The following is a 23,099-nucleotide window of genomic DNA, read 5'->3' on the forward strand; positions in this document are numbered from 1 at the left end:
GGGATATTTAGGCCTGAGCTGCAAGATGCAAATATTTAAAACATACACTTTTTAAAAATTGCATTTAAAATGTAAATTGAAGCAAGGCATTTAGAAAAAGACATAATATCTACTATAAAAGTCCTAGGTTAGAAAAGTTAAAATACTAAATGAGAAAATAATGCTTCTTGGGTAGCTTAAAATCAAATATGAGGCAAAAAATTACTCAGAACTTTTTGTAAGATTAAGAACATCTATACAGTTTCTTTGATATAAAATGAAATACATGTCTGAATATAACTCTAATAGAATAGGCAAACAAGGGCAAAGGAGAGGTGTATGCAGAATAAAGTGAACATATTATTCTAACAATGAGAGGGACAGAATTGAATGATTGCTCTTGGAGACAAGGGATTTTAATGTCTGAGTCAATGACAAAACTTTTGTTTGCAAGTTAAAAAATGTACCTTAAACCTGGTGAAGGAATAAAGGGTGGTGGAGGGGATGATTCTTTGTACACTAAACTGGTTTTAATGACTATTGAATTAATCATAAGTTCAAATGATTTTATGGAGACCGTTTCTTTTTTATTTGATACTTCTGGACTGCTTTTCTCTTTGTATTTACTCCATTTTTACCCACTTGAACAATTTTTCCCCGCAAAGTTTAGGAAACACTGTAACCACATGCTCCAGCATGATGTGATCCCTGAAAGCATTTGCAGCTGGGAGAGGAGGCAAAGGGGCTTCTCTTTCAACAAATGCATATTAATCTCGGTGAAAACTCAGAAGTTTAAACATGGTCCTCCTTGGGTCATGTGGCTACCCCAGGATCAGTCATTGCACCAGACATAGGAGATAGTCTCAAAAGCCAGGCTGGAGTCAAGGTTCTCTGGTGGAGTTTCCACTTTAGAAATGGGTTTTGTCAGGCTTTGTGTTTTCGTGTTACAGACATGATAGCCATATATCTATCTATTCCATTTCCAGTGGAGATGAAAACCTAACGCATATGCCCATTCAATGGATTTTACATGAATCTTCATAGCAGCTTTACTTGCAATAGCCAAAACCTGAAAACAGTCCAAATGTCCATGGACAGGTGAATTTGTGACTGAAAAATTTACTGTGGTATATGTATATAATGAAATAATACTCCCTAGTAAGAACAGAACAATTGATAGATGTAGCAACATGAATAAATCTCCAAAATAGTGATGCTGAGTGATGAAAAAGTATACCCACCCTATTATTTCATGTATTTGGAAATAAAACCTCACAGGGACTACAGGTGGATCAGTGGTTGCCTGTGGATGGGATGGGGATAGGCAAGAGAAAGTAAGTAGAAAAAACACAAGAAAACTTTGGTGGTAAAGGTAATGGATATGCTTTTTATTTGAATATGTTGTTGGTTTTATAGAGCTACAAATACCAAGAATAATCAAAATGTACAATTGAAGTATGTGCAGTTTATTGCATGTAAATAAACCTTTTAAAAATTAACTGATACAAATTGACTTACATGACCAGAAATCTGTTGAAAACTCTCATGTTTTCTTCCCCATTTTTATTCTTGTGTGCTCTTATAGACCATGTGAACACATTTCTCATCTTACTGTTCTTTTATGTCTACATTTCTCCAGGTCAATACAACTATCACCATAATTTCTCGGGTTCTCTTTAGTTCATTAGTAATTATGAGTAATGTATTGAAATGTTAAAGATATGTTCATGCATTCAGAATCCTCTGCTCTCTAATCCACATAATAGTGAATTAAGCTGTCAGCAATTACACAGAATATTGCTCCTTTGTTTGTTTGTTTGTTTTTTGATGAAGTCTCGCTTGGTTACCCAGGCTGGAATGCAGTGGCACATTCTGGGCTCACTGCAACCTCCACCTCCCGGGTTCAAGCAATTTTCCTGCCTCAGCCTCCTGAGCAGCTGGGATTACAGGCATCTGCCATCATCCTCAACTAATTTTTGTGTTTTTATCAGAGACAGCGTTTCACCACATTGGCCAGGCTGGTCTTGAACCCGTGACCTCAGGTGATCTGCCCACCTTGGCCTCCCAAACAGCTGGGATTACAGGCATAAGCCACCATGTCCAGCCAGAATATTGCTACTTTTTCAAATAGCTACAATTAACCCTGATCTGGACACCTTGAGTTGATCATAGCTATGTAAAAGAGGATAGCATTGTAAAACTATAAAAGTAGACTAATAATGAATAACAATGCTTTCAGTATAAGAAATAACACTATCCTAAGCAAAAATAAATAAATAAATAAATAAATAAATAAAGCTGGAGGAATTCTATTATCTGACTTCATATCATACTACAGAATTATAGTAACCAAAAGAATATGGTACTGGCATAAAAACAGAGCCATAGATCAATGGAACAGAATAGAGAACGCAGTAACAAATCTACATAGCTACAGTGGACTCATTTTTGACAAAGGTGCCAAGAACATACACTGGTGGTAAATGGTGTTGATAAAACTGGATATCCATATGCAGAGGAATGAAAACAGACTAGTATCTCTCATAATATATGAAAGTAAAATCAAAGTTGATTAAAACTCCAACAATAAAACTAGTACAAAAAAAGTTTGAGGAAAATCTCCAGAACATTGGTCTGGGCAAAAATATTTTGAGCAATACCCACAAGCACAGGCAACCAAAACACAAATGGACAAATGGATCACACTAAGTTAAAAAGCTTCTGCCCAGAAAATGATACAATCAACAAAATTAAGAGACAATCCACAGAATGGGAGAAAATATTTGCAAACTACTCTTCCGACAAGGGATTAATAATCAGAATATATAAAAAGCTCGAACAACTCTTTAAGAAACAATTTAATAACCTGGTTTAAAAAACGGGGTAAAAGATTTGAATAGATATTTCTCAAAAAAAGACCTACAAATGGCAAACAGGTATAAGAAATGGTGCTCAGTATCACTGATCATCAGAGAAGTGCAAATTAAAACTACAATGAGATACCATCCCACCACAGTTTAAATGACTTGTATGCAAGCCAGGGAAAGTCTACTTTGACTGACTTATGGCCCTAGTCACCTGGCAGTTCCTTCAGATGTGGCTTCCCAGGTTTGTGTGTCCAGGTGACAATGTGCCTGTGTGTCCTTGTGTCCACGTGGCAGTGTCTGTGTGGTGGTGTCTGACAGTGTGGAGGTGTGTCCATGTCACAGTGTGGCGGTGTGTCTGTGTGTGTGGCAGTGTCCATGTGGCAGTGTGTCTGTGTGTTCGTGTGAGAGTGATGGTGTGTCCCTGTGACAGTGTGGTGATGTGTCTGTGTGTCTGTGTGTCCCTGTGGTATGTGGTCGTGTGTCCTTATGGTGATGTCTCCGTGTGTCTGTGTCCGTGTGACAGTCTGGTGCTGTGCCTGTGTGGTGACTTCTCCGTATGTCTGTCTGTCCGTTCATGTGACAGTGTGGCAGTGTGTCCGTGTCGTAATGTCTCCGTGTGTCTGTACATGTGACAGTGTGGTGGTGTGTCTGTGTGTCCGTATGGTGATATCTCCATGTGTCTGTGTGTCTGTCCATGTGGCCATGTGGTGGTGTGCCCGTGTGGTAGTGTCTTCGTGTGGCGGTGTGTCAGTGTGACAGTGTAGCGGTGTTCCTTCTCCAGCGTGCGGAGCTGGCACCCTGCCCTCTCAGCCCAGGACGCCCCAGAAGGCCCCAGCTTGGCGCGCAGGAGGTGGCTCCTGTGGAGGGAGGTGCAGGGAGCCCCGAGAGCCGAGTTTGTGGGGTCCCCTGCATTGGGTGGGAGTGAGGAGAAAGGCACCCAGGCAGCCAGGAGAAGGCTGGGCCTGCCCTAAGGAGGTGACCCGCTCTGGGCCTGCATTTCCTGGGCCGAGTACTCCAGCTCAGTCATCTTGTCCTGAGTCCTTTATGGAACTTGGAGGTTGCTGGGTTTTGAAGAAGGGAAGGTCATCTTTGTTGCGGAAAGCCTGATGTGTTACTCTATTGCTGTCACTTTTCAGCCTCATCGCTGGCGAAACATCAAATGCCGGACACCTTCTGCCAAGAAAACTCCTGGAAGTAAATGTGGGGACTGGCAGTATCCAACCAGAGGAGTCACACGCGGATTTCTGTTTGTTTGGAGATCTGAGTTTTTCCCTGTGGGTGGCAGAAGCGGAGCAGCTCTGTGGCGGGAAGGCAGGTGGGTTCTGTGCTATAGGAAGGTCCTGGCCTGGGCCGGATGCGCCAGAGGGGATGGGCGGTCAGGGGCTGTGCAGGCCACCGGGCAGTGTGCATTCCCCCGGCTGGTCGCCCAGAAGGAGGACAGGTCCCGGCCTGGCGGGATCAGAGGCAGCCAGGCTGCACTGCGGTCTGTGAACCAGGCGTGATGGCTGGCAGAGCGGTAGGCCATGGCAGAGGGGGACTCCCGGGCACCTGCTCTGCATCCTCATGACCAGGACACACACCGGCCCCTGGAGGCCAGGCGGAGCAAGCAAGGGGCGCCAGGCAAGGTTTGGGGTTCCCGCGGTGGGAGGTGGGTCCCTGGATCCTGGTGTCCTGCTGCTGTCCGGAACATGGGCCGCCTTCCCTCAGGTGCACCCCTCCAGGGTCGCCTATCTGCGACCTCAGCATAGTTCCTGGCTGGTGGGAGGATGGGGCGGAGGCCTCAGGGCCCAGCTGGGTCTGCAGTTTCTGCCACTGGCGGTGGCGCAGGGGTGAGCTCAAGCTGTGCCCAGGCAGGAAACTCTCCGACCTTGCCAGCTTCCGCGCCAGCTTTGGTGACTCTCTCCAGCTCAGCTTCAACACCGTTCAACAGTTCTGTGTTCTCTATTATCACAAGAATTCTTTCTGTATTTGCTATCCTTTATCAAATAAGAATTGAAAGATGCATGTGGAGTGATATCACAGTTGAAACATTAAAAATATATAATTTCATTTTCTAAGAATTTTAATTTTCTAAGAAGTAAAATTATGACCCTAGTGCTAATATAAGATAAACACGTATCAACAGTGTTATTCAACTCAGTAAGCAATGAAGTTTCCAGTAAAAGGTTCAAATCATTGCAAGGAACATTAAAGTAGCTTTACAGCCAATGTTAAGGTGAGATCGTTGGTTAGTTACAATACTAGATAGTATCCAACATAGTCAGAAGCTCTCATCTTTGTGAGTTATCTCTTCCATGGCACAGAAATTATGCGTTTCTCTACTGTACAAAATATTTATCTTTTCTACTACTTCTGCACATAAAAATATTGCTAGTCACAAAAGACCAGGATTGCACTGAAAAAAAAAAATCTGAGTACTATCTCTCACCTGTCTTCATACTTCTTTTCTTCCTTTATGAAATATCTTTGAACTGCATTTTCTATCTGAAGGTCTCTGGAGAGAGAGAGTAAAATGAATAGAAGCATAGTAAGTAATATTTTGATAACATTTACAGCTTTATTCATGTCGAATGAACATAAAATACACTACCAATATTTAAAGCGTAATGAGATGAATTTGATGTATACATGTGCCCATTAAACAATCACCATGAAGGGATCAGTGAGCATATCCAATACTCTCAAAGCTTCTCAGTTCCCCTTGGTAATGCATGCTCATACCTCTCAGGTGTGAAGTACTGAGCTACACACACACATACACACACACTGGAATATCTAATTGTTTCAGAAGCATTTGTTGAAAATGTTATGTCCATGAATGCTCTAAGAACTTTATTAAAAACTAGCTGAAAGCTGATATACATGTGTATATCTATATTTGTACCACATTGTCTTAAGTACTGTAACTTGATAAGTCTTGAAACCAGGTGCTGTTAATTCTCCAACAGCACCTGGTTTCAAAGTAATTGTTTCCTTTCAAAGTAATTTGCCTTTATAGGTCCTCTACCCATCGACATACATTTCAGAATTTTAGTTTCTCAATTTCTAAAATAAGGAATACAGCTGTGATTTGATTGGAATTCTTATAGGTCAATGTGGGAAGAAAAGACATTTTAACAGTATTGAGATTTATGACTCATACATTCCATTGATTGAGGTCTCTTATTTATTTTAACAATATTTTATAGTTTCGTAGTTTTCAAACGTTTCTCTTTTTTGCAGGTTTATCCCTAAGTACTACACGCTTTGATATTTGCAATAATACCAAAATTATGGTAATATTAATGTAAATGTTTCATTTTTTCCTCCAGTAATTGTCAGGTAGCTTTAAATCATAATTTAATTGTATGATACAACGGGGTTTTGAGAAACGTATACACATTGTATATATACTTTTTTTCAGTTTGGCAGATTGACTCCACTATCATATCATAATTTAAAATTGCACTAATTACCACCAGCCTGCTCTCAAGGACAATACATCAAAATATGTATCACGTTTCAGTTTATTTAGCATCATGAAACTCTCACATTGCACTTACTTTTGGAAACCTGGAATAAAACAATAATGTAAATATCAGCTCACAGGCAACATATGGGTACATGTGACAATTTTCTAAATATCGACCTTTCACTATTTAATTCTCTGTTTATATTGTCCATTTTTTCCCTCGTCTTGAAACTCTCTTACACTGCTTATTAAATTTTGGTTCAATTCTCTCCCTACTTTTTCCAATAATCTACTTTCTAATATTTTACTGATGCCGTGCTCCTTTTCATTTGGACACTTTTAAAAAGCTGCATAATTTCTCCTTTGTATTAAAATGCAAATCCATATCCAAAATAAATGAGCGCAGGGACCAAACAGATGTTTGTGCAGTGTGTCCATGAGCAATATTATCCACAATAATCAAAGGGAAGGAGCAGCCCATGTGAATATTGGTGGATGAGTAGTTAAAAAAATGTGGTATATACGGCAACGTCATAATATTCGGCCTTAAAATATATTCTGAACATGCTATGAAATAGATGAAACTTGAAGATATGCCAAGTGAAATAAGCCAGTTTGAGAAATTCAAACATTCTATATCATGCCATTTCTGTGAGATACTTTGTGAAATTTGTAGAGACAGAAAGTAGAATGGTGATTGCTACGGGGAGGGGGAGGGAGAGGAATAGGAAGTTGGTGTTCAATGAGTACAGAGTTTTAGTTGGAGAAGAAGACAAGTTTTGGAGGTCTATGGTGGTGACTGTTGCACAACAGTGCAAATATACTTAATGCCACAAAACCGTGCACTTAAAGTGATTAAAAACGTAAATCTTTTGTTCTGTATATCTTTCCAGAATTATAAACCTGCAATCACAGTATAGAAATAGAACATGTTATATAGATTTGGGTGATGATATTTTACACATTTGCACATATAAAATGCTAAATAAATTAAACATGGAATGAAGATTTGTCCTTAAATATAATTTACAAGAAGACTTTGATATTTGTTTTTCACAAGTGAAGCATTCTTATAAAGTGTCATGACCTTTTGGGGGAACCTCTGGGAAAAATGGAGAAACTCTGAAGCTACACTCTCCCTAACCTCCCTTTACAGGGAGCTCCTGCAGCTCCTACAGAAATGAGTGGCTGAGATTCTTGATTGCATAGCAGAATTTCTCATCCAAACCCTTTCCCTTTTTAGTGTCTGTGTATCAGTATAAAAGTTCTGTAAACTGTAGTTCCTTATTTTAATCCCAAAGCACAGTAACAATATATTTCATCCTAGGGTTGGCAGTTTCTGGGAGTGTTTTGTTTAATTCTTAAAACTCTATCTTTGGGATTCCAAAGAGCCTAAAAAGTAAAATATTTTAAAAAGGGGAAAGAGACAAAGAGAAAGAAAATAAAATCAATAGCCCATTCTGTCACTGTTATTAAACACCAGAATACCTTTCTGTTAATCTAATTAAAATTAGTGACATCATTTAGCATTTATATCTTGAACAAAAGTTTGGAATCCTGAAAAAGAAATTTAATTTGCTAATAAATATATTTGAGTGGAACTGAAATCCTTATATATTACTTCAAATAAGAACACAAGATGAATTATGATATAGAAAATTCTGTCTCTCATTGTCCAAAATCTAATAGTTAAATTGAACTTATCGAATAACATTATTTGCCAGGCATGTGGCTTACATCTGGAATCCCAATACTTTAGGAGGCAAAGGCAGGTGGATTGTTTGAGCTGAGGAGTTGCAGACCAGGTTTGGCAGTACAGTGAAACCCAATCTTGAAAAAAAAAAAAAAAGCCAGGTGTGGTGGCTTGCCTTTAGTCCCAGATACTCAGGAGGATGAGGTGGGAGGATCATGTAAGCCTGGGGAAGCTGGGGCTGCAGTGCACCATGATTGTGCCACTGCACTCCAGCTTGGGCAACAGATTGAGACCCTGTCTCAAAGAAAGAAAGAGAAAGAGAACAAAAGAACAAGAGAAAGAAAGCAAGAAAGCAGGAAGGAAGGAGGGAAGGAAGGAAGGAGGGAAGGAAGGAAGGAAAGAAGGAAGGAAGGAAGGAAGGAGAAAGAAAGGAAGGAAGGAAAAATAATGTTTTTGGTGCCAATAATCTTTGTGAAATTATACATGGAATTTTGCTTTAATGAAATAGATTTAACTAAATTGTGACATAATTTAAGTGTACTGACCCTAGCAATCAGAGACCTCCAAATCTGCACAATGACTTGACAGTTACATTTGACAAGAATTGATTCTCCTATCATACATACAGCATAGTCAGAATTTCAGAACTCCAACTTTCCCTATGCTATTTGTGCACATTGCTTAACATCTCTAAGACTCGATATTTTTACTCTTAAAATACTGCTAATAATAGTACCTAGTTTTTATAACGTGTATCAAAAGCATTATACTTTAAGGCAGATAGTAATTTCTCAGTAAATATTTGCTAATGTGTGTTTTAGTACAAACAGGAAAATTGGATTATGATATTTATGACACTGTTGATTCTCCTTCTAGAAACGTTTAATTGTTTCTAAAACTTGTTTTCAAGTAGAGCAGTATTTTGTGTTCAAATTGAAAATACTATATATTCATACTTTTTTAAAAAAAGTATTCCTTGAATATTTTCATTAAAAAATTCCTAAATGAGCTTGAGCAAGGAGGACAGGAGAGATCAGTAAAATAAGGCTTTGTGGCATAGGAGACATTTGGTGGAGAGCTTTCAGCTCAAATAAGATTTGAAAAAAAAAAAAAAAGAGAGAGAGAGAATTTTTATAACAAATGTAAAGGCAGGATTTACCCTGATGAGCTTGTGAAGAAAATACAGAGTATAACGTAATCCAAAAGAGACTAATCAGTCAAAGTAGTTTTGAAGGAAATATCTCGAAGAGAGAGAACCTAAAATGAAGATCAGGTATGTCATTATTTTAATAATCTACCCATGAGATAGAAAGCACTGGGTTTTTTAATTGATCACAAAGGGAAAATAGTTTCAAGAACCATTCTTTGTTCAGCTTAAAGCAGATTTTACATTTTGAAACAATGACATATTGTGCTAAGTAGATAATATCCACATTCGTGTGTATATGAACAATTCTGTTCTCAATAAAAACACTTTATTCACACAAGTGATGATTATCTGCATTTGATTTAGTGCTGAAAGGTCAAAGGGGGACTAATAAAATTTTAGAAATGCAAGCGGTTTAACTGGAAAATCATGATCATATTCAACTCATCATGACTGAAATAAGAAAACACAGCAAAAAATAAATAAGAAAAAAATGGACTACATGAACATTTGCTTCTCTCCTAAGAATCAAAACGTTTAATTTGCTGTGGCTTAAAGGCATCTAGGTCCACAAGCCATGCAAAAGTCTACTGGCTTTTTTTTTTTTAAATTTATTTATTATTATTATACTTTAAGTTGTAGGGTACATGTGCATAACGTGCAGGTTTGTTACATATGTATACTTGTGCCATGTTGGTGTGCTGCACCCATCAACTCATCATTTACATCAGGTATAACTCCCAATGCAATCCCTCCCCCCTCCCCCCTCCCCATGATAGGCCCCTGTGTGTGATGTTCCCCTTCCTGAGTCCAAGTGATCTTATTGTTCAGTTCCCACCTATGAGTGAGAACATGCGGTGTTTGGTTTTCTGTTCTTGTGATAGTTTGCTAAGAATGACATGGATGCAGCTGGAAAAGTCTACTGTTTCTGGAAGATAAGAAGAAGCAAAACACATCAGCTTTCAGAGAAGGTTAAGAAACCTCTCACACCCTACTCCACCCCACCTGAGACCAGGCAAAGGATCACTGCTTCTAGGGCACGGATGGAGGAAAAATACTTCTCCATCAGGAGAGGAACAAGGATTGTTTTGGGGCCCAGGATTTTGCACTAATGCAGAGTCGTGCTACTGTGGTAAAGGGTTGGAAAATCTCCATCCAGTGACCACAGATAAAGGTACATTGTTCCTATGGAAGGAGAAAGAAAAGAGTTAGCCCTTATGGTGGGTTTGAAAACTTTCAATGATATAAATCAAAGGTTTTCTACCACTGAGGTGGGAGGAGGCAAGATATTATTTCTTCCTCAAAAACCAACACAGATAAGGGACAGTTTGACTCCCACTGGAATAAGAGTCGCGAAGTGCTAAAAATATCCCTTCTCTGAGACTCCGATGATGAAACTGGCTCCAAAATAACATGAATCATCCCTCTGCTCCCAACCTCAATTTTCTGCATAGTCACACACACACAAGAAATGATGTTCTACAGTTAGAGAGGAACAAGAAAGTGGAGAGAGACCCTCTCTGTGACATAGGTGGTAAGGACTACCGGAAGGTAACTGTGGAACAGGAGCATTGGCATATGCCCTGCAGAGCCTAAGGCCCCACACAAGGCACATGGTATGGCAGCCTACTGCTGGAGAAATTGAAGTTACATGGTTCACTGAATGTTTCAGACACCACAGCAAAAACCAGCCTTTGTTCCTGCCCACACTAATAGCATGACACAAACCAAAATGAAACAGAAACATAAAACAATCTTGACATAAGTAATTATCTCATGAGCTACTGTTTTTGTACATCTGATGATTTGCATTTTTTAGGAATTGGGAGACACATAAAAGCAAGTTAGAAATTTGAGTTATGAGTTATAATATTTTCAAAAGATAAAAAGTCGACAGAATCAAATTCAGAGATAATTCAGATGTTGGAACTAAATGCAAGTAATTTAAAATAATAATGATCAAAATGTTAAAGGATCTAGTTAAAAAAAAAAAGACATGCATGGAAAAATGAGGAATTTCAGCAGAGATGGGAACAGTAAAAGGCAAAAGCTAGAAATAAGTGAAAGCTTGAGAACAGAGATGAAGAATTACATCAGCAAGCTGATTAGCAGACTGGTCATCAGAGTTAAGAAAGAAGCAGCTAATTTTATACTAGGCCAACACAAATTATTTGAATGGCAGCACAAAGGGAAGAAAGAGGAAAACAAAATAAACCAATGAACCAAGCAAATAAAATACTCCGGTGAGTCCAAGAATTCTCTGCCAATACGAAATTCACTAAAATACAATTAATTGGAATTCCAGAAGGAGATTAAAAACAGAGTGTGAGAGAAGAAAAATTGGAAAAAGATGACTGAGGACCCCAAGCAACCTCAAAAAGCTCCAAGAAAGATTAATAAAAAATTTGAAGAATGCTAGAATAATCACACTAGTCTAACTGATGAAAACCAATGATTAGCATAAATCTTGAATTCAGTTACAGAAAAACAGGAACATTGTGTACAGAGATAAACAAAAACAAACATTACAGTGAACTGCTTGTCAGCAACTCTACAAGTCACAAACCAATGATACAAAATTTTTAAATAACTAAAAAAAAATCAGTCCCCAATCTTATATCCATTAACTATATAACTAAAATAACAATTAAATGAAGACATTTTCAGATTAACACTGGAAGAGTCCCTTGCTAACAGGTCTGCACTAAAATAAACGTCAAAACGATTTCTTGAGGCAAAAGGAATATGGAAGCAGATGAATGTTGAAACTACTCAAAGAAATAAAGAGTGCCAGGGAAGATATAAAGATATGTAGCCCAATTATTTTACATTGCTCTAAAGATCATGGATTGTCTAAATTTTTTTTTTTAAAGAGTAACTTCACATCATGGAATTCATAATATTTGAGACTATAGTGCATGACATAAATAGTGTAAAGGAGGGAGGAAACAGAAATATACAATTTAAGGTTTTTATGCCATAGTTGATATAATATAAACTGTAGGTTACTGTAATAAGCTAGAATAGGTATTGAACTCTCTAGAGAAACAATGAACATTTTTAAAAGATTATATGAGCATTAATGTTTTCATAGAACTTCTAGCTTTTATTTATTTGTTTTTATTTTATTTATTTATTTATTTATTTATTTATTTATTTATTTATTTTTGAGACGCAGTCTCGACCTGGAGTGCAATGGCGTGATCTCAGCTCACTACAACCTCCGCCTCCCGGATTCCAATGATTCTCCTGCCTCAGCCCCCCGAGTAGCTGGGATTACAGGTGCATAGTGTGTGGATATTTTCTTCCATTCTGTAGGCTGTCTGTTCAATCCCATGATAGTTTCTCATGCTGTGCAGAAGAAGCTATTTAGTTTAAATAAATCCCACTTGTCAGTTTTCATTTTTCTGGCAATTGCTTTTGAGTACTTACCCACAAATTCATTGCGAAGTGCAATGTCCAGAAGAATATTTCCTAGTTTTTCTTCCAGGATTTTTGTAGTCAGAGGATGTAATCTTATGCCAATGGGTCTTATTAATCAAATGACTCCACAGTGAGAATCATTACTCTGAAAAATCAATTTTGTTATAATGATGGAAATTTAAATACTTGAAAGTAAAAACAGATGCCACCTTATTGCTAGAATTCTACAAGGCAAATTGCTATTAGAGAGGCAGAGGAAATATATATATATCTCCAAAATATAATTTGCAGTGAAATAAATAGAAGCACATTATAAATAAACTTACCTGATTTTACAAACTAACCTGTAAAGGGATTTCTACTCATTTTTCTATTGCCTGCAATGCGCTTTCTTCTAGATCCAATTTATAATTTTGTACGTCACCAATTTGTCTTCACCAGTGTGTTCTTTCCATAAGCATCTTAAGATTTAATATTTCTTCTTCCAACATATTTTTATCCTCCTCAAATTTTTTACATTCCTGTTGTACTTTTTTCATAGATAGTAACTCCCATTGAATAACTTGATTTTATTTAGTCAAATAGACATATTTTGAAGATACAGCTCCCAGCTGTGTTGTAAGATCATCAAACTACATTAATAAAATAATACAGCTTGATAATGAAGGAGGCTGAGAATAATCTCATACAAAACCAGTAACAAAATTTGAAATATATTTACTTGTAATAAAATGTTATCTATAACATACATTCTTTAAATGTTAACCCTTAAATTACTCAGAAATTCAAGAACAAAGTAAAAGCCACCATGAGTCACAATCATATATTCTTTACTATCATCTTTGCCACAGAACTTCTGCACTTGATCTTTCTTTTATTTTTCTGATAATTTGTGTTTGTTCCTCCTTAAATGGCTCCAAGTTAACTCTTATTAGAAAGTTTTGAACCCCCTTCTCTCATCATCATGCCCCAAAATTTGTCAAAAAAAAGTTTCTGAGATATTATATTGAGTTATTTAGGCCAAAGTCAATAAATGGACCTTAGAATAAGACTTTGAAAATAATGTACTACTCTATGCTAGGCATGGTGGCTCATGCCTGTAATTCCAGCACTTTAGGAGGCTGTGGCAGAAAGATCACATTAGGCTGGGAATTTGAGACCAGCCAGAGCAACATAATGATACTATACTCTCAACAACAACAAAACCACATTTAAAAAACTAGCCAGGCATGGTGCCTTATTCTTGCAGCTCCAACTAATTGGGAGACCAAGGCAAAAGGATGGATTGGACTCAGAGTTCATGGCGGTGGTGAATTATGACAAAATTACTTCACTTCTGCCTGGATGAGAGACAAAGACCATATCTCAAAAAAACACAAAATAATCATATAAATAAGGATTCTAATGCCATAAGCCTTTTCCTAGGCTGTAAATGTTTTATGCTCATTTGAATTGCATTTTAAAACATAAAGTCCTCCTCAAGACGGCTTGTGGAGGTAACCAAGAAGCCCGCAGTGCCATACAAGCCCTGAGGCATGGACTGGAGCCCTAAAGCAAGTACACACCCTGCCACTGAGCCTGCTGCTCATTTCCTCTGTCTGGCTCCATTTGCAGCACAATTGTTGCACTGAGGCTTGTGCATACCTGGCAAGGCCAAGCTGGATCAAAGAGCAATGAGCCAAATCTGCAAGGGTGTGCCAGGAGCCGGTGGACCAGCACACCAACCTCACTCACTGCCGTTCAGGATACATCATTTCTTCTATCCTAGAGGTAGGGCTTCAGTGCCATCTGCTTTCCTCAGGCCTCTGCTCCAGCAGCCATCAGGTGGCAGGCACTCAGGCTTTGGGAACCTGACCATCCCTGCTTCCTTCAGTGTGTGAGGTTGGTGACTGGTCCAACTGCTACACGCACACCCTTGCCAAGGTGGCAGGCTGTTCTTTGAACCAGCTTGGCCTTGCCTGTCATACACAGGCCCCAGCTACCCACGTACCGCTCTGAGTGAGTTGTCCTGCCTGAGGCCAAATTCTAAGTCTGGAAAGGGCCACAGAAAGCCTAGACCCCTGGATTGCAATCCTGGCTGCTTTCTTCGCTTGAATATAAAGTTCTCTTTCAGACGGCCTGTGGTCTGCTTCTTGACAACAAAGAAGCCCGCAGTGCCATCTGAGCCCTGGGGAATTGACTGGAGCCCTAAAGGCAGCGCACACCCTGCTCCTGAGCCTGCTGCTCCTTTCCTCTATATGGCCCCATTTGTAACACAATTGTTGCACTGAGGTATGTGCATGCCAGGCAAGACCGAGCTGGCTCAAAGAGCAACCAGCCAACTCTGCAAGGGTGTGCCAGGAGCCCGTGGACCAGCCACCAACCTCACTCGCTGCCTGTCAAGGTACATAATTTCTTCTACCCTAGTGGCAAGGCCTCAGTGTCATCTGCTTTTCCTCGGGCCTCTGCTCCATCAGTCATCGGGTGGCAGCCACTCAGGCTGTTGGAATCTGGCCATCCCTGCTTCCTTCAGTAGGTGAGGTTGCTGGCTGGTCCACCGGTTCCAGGTGCACCATTGCAGTGGTGGCTGGTTGTTCTTTGAGCCAGCTTGGCCTCACCTGGCATGCAGAGGCCCCAGCTACTGAAATGCTCCTCTGAGTGAGCTTGTCCTGCCTTGGGCCAAATTCTAAGTCTGGTCAAGGCCACTGAAGGCCGAGTCCCCTGGGTGGTAATCCTGGCTGCTTTCTGTTTTGGAACATGAAGTCCTTCTCAAGAAGGCTTGTGGTCTGCCTCTTTAAAACCAGAAGCCCGCATTGCCATATGAGCCCTGAGGCATGGACTGGAGCCCCAAAGGCACTGCACACCCTGCTCCTAAGCCTGCTGCTCATTTCCTCTATATGGCTCCATTTGTAACACAGTTGTTGCACTGAGGCTTGTGCATGCGGGGCAAGGCCAAGCTGACTCTAAGAGAAACCAGCCACTTCTCCAAGGGTGTGCCAGGAGCTGGTGAACCAGCCACCAACCCCACTGACTGCCGGTCGGGTACATCAGTTCCTCTACCCTAGAGGTAGGGCCCCAGTGTCTTCCGATTTTCCTCAGGCCTCAGCTCCATCAGCCATCAGGTGGCAGACAGTCCGGCTGTTGGAACCTGGCCATCCTTACTTCCTTGAGTGGGTGAGGTAGGTGGCTACTGCAACTGATCCAGGTGCACCCTTGCAGAAGTGACTGGTTGCTCTTTGAGCCAGCTTGGTTTTCCCTGGAATGCACAGACCCCAGGCACCAACATGCTGCTCTGAGTGAGCTGGTCCTGCCTGGGGCCAAATTCTAAGTCTTGCCAGGGCCACAGAAGACCTAGGCCCCTGGGTGGAAATCCTGGCTGCTTTCTGCACTTGAACATAAAGTCTTCCTCAAGATGGCCTGTCGTCTGAGCCTTGGCAGGAAAGAAGCCCAGAATGCCATCTGAGCCCTGAGGAATTGAGTGGAGCCCTAAAGGCAGGGCACACCGTGCTCCTGAGCCTGCTGCTCATTTCCTCTATATGGCTCCATTTATAAGACAATTGTCACAATGAGGCTTGTGCATGCAGGACAAGGCCAAGCTGGCTCACGGAGCAACCAACCACCTCTGCAAGGGTGTGCCAGGAGCCCATGGACCAGCCACCAATCTCACTGCCAGTCAGGGTACATCATTTCTTCTACCCCAGGGGTAAGGCCTCAGTGCCATCTGCTTTTCCTCAGGTCTCTGCTCCATCAGCCGTCAGGTGGCAGTCACTCAGGCTGTTGGAATCCGGCCATCCCTGCTTCCTTGAGTGGGTGAGGTTGATGGCTGCTCCACCTGTTCCGGGTGCACCCTTGCAGAGATGGCTGGTGGCCCTTTGAGCCAGCTTGGCCTTGCCTGGCATGCACAGACTGCAGGTACCAAAGTGCTGCTCTGAGAGAGCTTGTCCTGCCTGGGGCCAAATTCTAAGTCTGGCCAGGGACACAGAAGGCCGAGTCCCTTGGGTGGAAATCCTGGCTGCTTTCTGCACTTGAACATAAAGTCCTCCTCAAGACGTCATGTGGTCTCCCTATTTGCAACCAAGAAGCCCGCAGTGCCATCTGAGCCCTGAGGAATTGACTGGAGCCCTAAAAGCAGTGCACACCCTGCTCCTGAGCCTGCTACTCCTCTCCACTATACGGCTCCATTTGTAAGACAATTGTTGCACTGAGGCTTGTGCATGCCACACAAGGCCAAGCTGGCTCAAAGAGCAACCAGCCACCTCTGCAAGGGTGTGCCAGGAGCCAGTGGACCAGCCACAAACCTCACTCACTGCCGCTCATGGTACATCAGTTCTACCATAGAGGTAGGGCCCCAGTGCCATCTGCTTTTCCTCAGGCTTCTGCTCCATCAGCCATCAGGTGGCAGCCACTCAGGCTGTTGGAAACTGGTCATCCCTGCTTCCTTGAGTGGGTGAGGTTGGCAGCTGCTCCACCTGCTCCAGGTGAGCTTATCCTGCCTGAGGCCAAACTCTAAGTCTGGTCAGAGCCACAGAAGACCTAGGCCCCTGGGTGGAAATTCTTTCTGCTTTCTGCACTTGAATATAATAAAGTCCTCCTCAAGATGGCCTGTGGTCTGCCTCTTGGCAAAGAAGAAGCCCGCAGTGCCATCTGAGCACTGAGGCATTGACTGGAGCCCTAAAGGCAGCTCATACCCTGCTCCTGAGCCTGCTGCTCTTTTCCTCAATATGGCTCCATTTGTAAGACAATTGTTGCACTGAGGCTTGTGCATGCCAGGCAAGGCCAAGCTGGCTCAAAGAGCAACCAGCCACCTCTGCAAGGGTGTGCCAGGAGCAGGTGGACCAGCCACCAACCTCACCCACTGCTGCTCGTGTACCTCATTTCTTCTACCCTAGAGGTAAGGCCTCACTGCCATCTGCTTTTCCTCAGGCCTTTACTCCGACAGCCATCAAGTGGCAGCCAGTCCGGATTTTGGGACCTGGCCATCCCTACTTCCTTGAGTGGGTGGGGTTGGCGGCTGGTGCAACTGCTCCTGGCACACCCTTGCAGAGGTGGCTGGTTGCTCTTTGAGCCAGGATGGCCTTGCCTTTCATGCACATGCCCCAGCTGCTCCGAGTGATCTTGTGCTGCCTGGGGCCAACTTTTAAATCTGCCCAGGGCCACAGAAGGCAGGTTCCTCAGGCCTCTACTCCATCAGCACCTGCTCCAGGCGCACCCTTGCAGAGTTGGCTGGTTGCTCTTTGAGCCAGCTTGGCCTTGCCTGGCATGCACAGACCACAGACACCGATGTGCTGCTCTGAGTCAGCTTGTCTTGCCTGGGGTCAAATTCTAAGTCTGGCCAGGGCCACGGAATGCCTAGTCCCCGGGATTGCAATCCTGGCTGCTTTCTGCACTTGAACATAAAGTCCTCCTGAAGATGCCCTGTGGTCTGACTCTTGGCAACGAAGAAGCCCGCAGTGCCGTCTGAGCCCTGAGGAATTGACTGGAGTCTTAAATGCAGCGCACACCCTGCTCCAGAGCTTGCTGCTCCTTTCCTCTATATGGCTCCCTTTGTAAGACAATTGTTGCACTGAGGCTTGTGCATGCCAGGCAAGGCCAAGCTGACTCAAAGAGCAACCAACCACCTCTGCAAGAGTGTGCCAGGAGAAGGTGGACCAGCCACCATCCTCACTCGCTGCCAGACATGGTAAATCCTTTCTTCTATCCTAAACGTAGGGCGACAGTGCCAACTGCTTTTCCTGAGCGCTCTGCTCCATCAGCCATCAGGCGGCAGTCACTCAGACTGTCGGAACCTGGCCATCCCTGCTTTCTTGAGAGGGTGAAGTTGGCGGCTGAACCACCTTCTCCAGGTGCACCCTTGCAGAAGTGACTGGTTGCTCTTTGCGCCAGCCTGGACTTGTCTGGCATGCACAGGCCCCAGAAACTGACACTGCTCTGTGTAAGCTTGTCCTGCCTGTGGCTAAATTCTAAGTCTGGCCAGGGCCACAGAAGGCCTAGGCCCCTGGGTGGAAATCCTGGCTGCTTTCTGCACTTGAATATAAAGTCCTCCTCAAGACGGCCTGTGGTCTACCTCTTCACAATGAAGAAGCCCGCAGTGCCATCTGAGCCCTGAGGAACTGACTGGAGCCCTAAAGGCAGCACACACCCTGCTCCTGAGCCTGCTGCTCATTTCCTCTATAGGACTCCAGTTGTAAGACAGTTGTTGCACTGAGGCTTGTGCATGCCAGGCAAGGCCAAGCTGGCTTGCAACCAGCCAACTCTGCAAGGGTGTGCCAGGAGCCGGGGGACCAGCCACCAACCTCACTCACTGATGGTCAGTGTACCTCATTTCTTCTACCCTAGAGGTAAGGCCTCAGTGCCACCTACTTTTCCTCAAGCCTCTGCTCTGTCAGCCATCAGGTGGCAGTCAGTCCGACTGTTGGGACCTGGCTATCCCTACTTCCTTGAGTGGGTGAGGTTGGTGGCTGGTGCAACTGCTCCAGGTGCAACCTTGCAGAGGTGGCTGGTTGGTCTTTGAGCCAGGATGGCCTTGCCTTGCATGCACGGGTCCCAGCTGCTCCAAGTGATCTTGTCCTTCCTAGGCCCAAATTCTAACTCTGACCAGGGCCACAGAAGGCTGAGTCCCTTGGGTTTAAATCCTGGCTGCGTTCTGCACTTGAACATAAAGTACTCCTCAAAATGGCCTGTGGTCTCCTCATTTGCAACAAGAAGCCCGCAGTGCCATCTGAGCCCTGAGGAATTGACTGGAGCCCTAAAGGGAGTGCACACCCTGCTCCTGAGCCTGCTACTCCTTTCCTCTATATGGCTCCATGTGTAAGACAATTGTTGTACTGAGGCTTGTGTATGCCAGGCAAGGCCAAGCTGGCTCAAAGAGCAACCAGCCACCTGTACAAGGGTGTGCCAGGAGCCGGTGGAGCAGCCACCAACTTCACTCGCTGCCCCTCATGGTACATCAGTTCTACCCTAGAGGTAGAGCCCCAGTGCCATCTGCTTTTCCTCAGGCCTCTGCTCCTTCAGCCATCAGGTGGCAGTCACTCAGTCTGTTGGAATCTGGCCATCCCTGCTTTCTTGAGTGGGTGAGGTTGGTGGCTGTTCCTGCTGCTCTGGGCGCACCCTTGCAGAGGTGGCTGGTTGCTCTTTGAGCCAGCTTGGCCTTGCCTGGTATGCAGAGAACGCAGGTACCAAAGTGCTGCTCTCAGTGAGCTTGTCCTGCCTGAGGCCAAATCCTAAGTCTGGCCAGGGCCACAGAAGGCCTAGGCCCCTGGGTGGAAATCCTTTCTGCTTTCTGCACTTGAACATAAAGTCCTCCTCAGGATGGCCTCTGGTCTGCCTCTTGGCAATGAAGAAGCCCGCAGTGCCATCTGAGCCCTGAGGAATTGACTGGAGCCCAAAAGCAGCCCACACACGGCTCCTGAGCCTGCTGCTCTTTTCCTCAATATGGCTCCATTTGTAAGACAATTGTTGCACTGAGGCTTGTTCATGCCAGGCAAGGCCAAGCTGGCTCAAAGAGCAACCAGCCACCTCTTCAAGTGTGTGCCAGGAGCCAGTGGACCAGCCACCAACCTCACTTACTGCCGCTCATGGTACATCAGTTCTACCCTAGAGGTAGGGCCCCAGTGCCATCTACTTTTCCTCAGGCCTCTGCTCCACCAGTCATCAGGTGGCAGTCACTCAGTCTGTTGGAATCTGGCCATCTCTGCTCCCTTGAGTGGGTGAGGTTGGTGGCTGCTCCACCTGCTCTGGGCGCACCCTTGCAGAGGTGGCTGGTTGCTCTTTGAGGCAGCGTGGCCATGCCTGGCATGCACAGACTCCAGGTATGGACATTCTGCTCTGAGTGAACTTGTCCTGCCTGGGTCCAAATTTTACGCCTGGCCAGGGCCACAGAAATCCTAGGAACTTGGGTGAAAATCCTGGCTGCTTTCTGCACTTGAACATAAAGTCCTCCTCAAGACGGCCTGTGATCTGCCTCTTGGCAATGAAGAAGCCCGCAGTGCCATCTGAGCCCTGAGGAATTGACTGGAGCCCTAAAGGCAGCCCACACCCTACTCCTGAGCCTCCTGCTCCTTTTCTCTGTGTGGCTCCATTTGTAAGACAATTGTTGCACTGAGGCTTGTGCATGCCAGGCAAGGCCAAGCTGGCTCAAAGAGCAACCAGCCAACTCTGCAAGGGTGTGCCAGGAGCCGGTGGATCAGCCACCAACCTCACTTGCTGCCGGTCAAGGTACTTGATTTCTTCTACCCTAGTGGCAAGGCCTCAGTGTCATCTGCTTTTCCTCGGGCCTCTGTTCCATCTGACATCAGGTGGCAGCCACTCAGTCTGTTGGAATCTGGCCATCCCTGCTTCCTTGAGTGGGTGAGGTTGGTGGCTGCTCCACCTGCTCCAGGGGCACCCTTGCAGAGGTGGCTAGTTGCTCTTTGAGACAGCTTGGCCTTGCCTGGCATGCATAGAATGTAGGTACCAAAGTGCTGCTCTGAGTGAGCTTGTCCTTCCTGAGGCCAAATTCTAAGTCTGGCCAGGGACACAGAAGGCCTAGGCCCCTGGGTGGAAATCCTGGCTGCTTTCTGCACTTGAATATAAAGTCCTCCTCAAGACGGCCTGTGGTCTACCTCTTCACAATGAAGAAGCCTGCAGTGCCATCTGAGCCCTGAGGAACTGACTGGAGCCCTAAAGGCAGCACACACCCTGCTCCTGAGCCTGCTGCTCATTTCCTCTATATGACTCCATTTGTAAGACAGTTGTTGCACTGAGGCTTGTGCATGCGGGGCAAGGCCAAACTGGCTTGCAACCAGCCAACTCTGCAAGGGTGTGCCAGGAGCCAGTGGACCAGCCTCCAACCTCACTCACTGTCGCTCGTGTACCTCATTTCTTCTACACTAGAGGTAAGGCCTCAGTGCCATCTGCTTTTCCACAGGCCTCTGCTCCATCAGCAATCAGGTGGCAGCCAGTCCGGCTTTTGGGACCTGGCCATCCCTACTTCCCTGAGTGGGTGAAGTTGTACGCTGGTGCAACTGCTCCAGGTGCACCGTTGCAGAGGTGGCTGGTTGCTCTTTGAGCCACCATGGCCTTGCCTTGCATGAACATGCCCCAGTTGCTCCGAGTGATCTTCTCCTGCCTGGGGCCAAATTTTAAATCTACCCAGGACCACAGAAGGCAGGTTCCTCAGGCCTCTGCTCCATCAGCACCTGCTCCAGGCGCACCCTTGCAGAGGTGGCTGGTTGCTCTTTGAGCCAACTTGGCCTTGCCTGGCATGCACAGACCCCAGGTACCGATGTGCTGCTCTGAGTGAGCTTGTCCTGCCTGTGGCCACATTCAAAGTCTGGCCAGGGCCACAGAATGCCTAGTCCCTGGATTGCAATCCTGGCTGCTTTTTGCACTTGAATATAAAGTCCTCCTCAAGACAGCCCGTGGTCTGCCTCTTGGCAACGAAGAAGCCCGCAGTACCATCTGAGCCCTGAGGAATTGACTGGTGTTTTAAAGGCAGCACACACCCTGCTCCTGAGATTGCTGCTCATTTCCTCTATATGTCTCCATTTGTAAGACAATTATTGCACTGAGGCTTGTGCACGCCGGGCAAGGCCAAGCTGGCTCAAAGAGCAACCAGCCACCTCTGCAAGAGTGTGCCAGGAGCAGGTAGACCAGCCACCAACCTCACTCACTGCCACTCCTGTACCTCATTTCTTCTACCCTAGAGGTAAAGCCTCAGTGCCATCTGTTTTTCCTCAAGCCTCTGCTAAATCAGTCATCAAGTGGCAGTCACTCAGGCTGTTGGGATCCGGCCATCCCTACTTCCTTGAGTGGGTGAGGTTGGTGGCTGGTGCAACTACTCCAGGCGCACCCTTGCAGAGGTGGCTGGTTGCTCTTTGAGCCAGCATGGCCTTGCATTGCATGCACATGCCCCAGCTGCTCCAAGTGATCTTGTCCTGCCTGGGGCCAAATTTTAAATCTGCCCAGGGCCACAGAAGGCAGAGTCCTCAAGCCTCTGCTCCATCAGCACCTGCTCCGGGTGCACCGTTGCAGAGGTGGGTGGATGCTCTTTGAGCCAGCTTGGTCTTGCCTGGCATGCACAGACCGTAGGTACCAACGTGCTGCTCTGAGTCAGCTTGTCCTGCCTGTGGCCATATTCACAGTCTGGTCAGGGCCACAGAATTCCTAGTCCCCTGGATTGCTATCCTGGCTGCTTTCTGCACTTGAACATAAAGTCCTCCTCAAAATGGCCTGTGGACTGCCTCTTGGCAACAAAGAAGCCCAGAGTGCCATCTGAGCCCTGAGGAATTCACTGGAGTCTTAAAGGCAGCACACACCCCACTCTACAGCTTGCTGCTCATTTCCTCTAAATGGCTCCATTTGTAAGACAGTTGTTGCACTGACGCTTGTCTATGTCTGGCAAGGACAATCTGGCTCAAAAGCAACCAGCCAACTCTACAAGGGTGTGCCAGGAGCCTCAGGCCTCTGCTCCATCAGCCATCAGGTGGCAGCCACTCAGTCTGTTGAAATCTGGCCTTCCCTGCTTTCTTGAGTGGGTGCGGTTGGTGGCTGCTCCACCTGCTCCAGGCGCTCCCTTGCAGA

The 23,099-nt window shown here is 44.7% G+C and overlaps 1 long non-coding RNA gene across 1 annotated transcript; it reads right to left on the reverse strand.

The window, feature by feature from the left end:
• Positions 1-4,156: 4,156 nt before the first annotated feature.
• On the reverse strand, positions 4,157-12,707 carry LOC139358604 (uncharacterized). The gene is made up of 3 exons (XR_011613795.1): positions 12,570-12,707; positions 5,275-5,340; positions 4,157-4,822 (listed from the first exon to the last, which is right to left on the reverse strand). It is a non-coding gene; the product is annotated as an uncharacterized lncRNA (long non-coding RNA).
• Between the last annotated feature and the right edge of the window lie 10,392 nt (positions 12,708-23,099).

Source organism: Macaca nemestrina, chromosome 15 (assembly GCF_043159975.1).
Source record: "Macaca nemestrina isolate mMacNem1 chromosome 15, mMacNem.hap1, whole genome shotgun sequence".
Taxonomy (NCBI): Eukaryota; Metazoa; Chordata; class Mammalia; order Primates; family Cercopithecidae; genus Macaca; species Macaca nemestrina.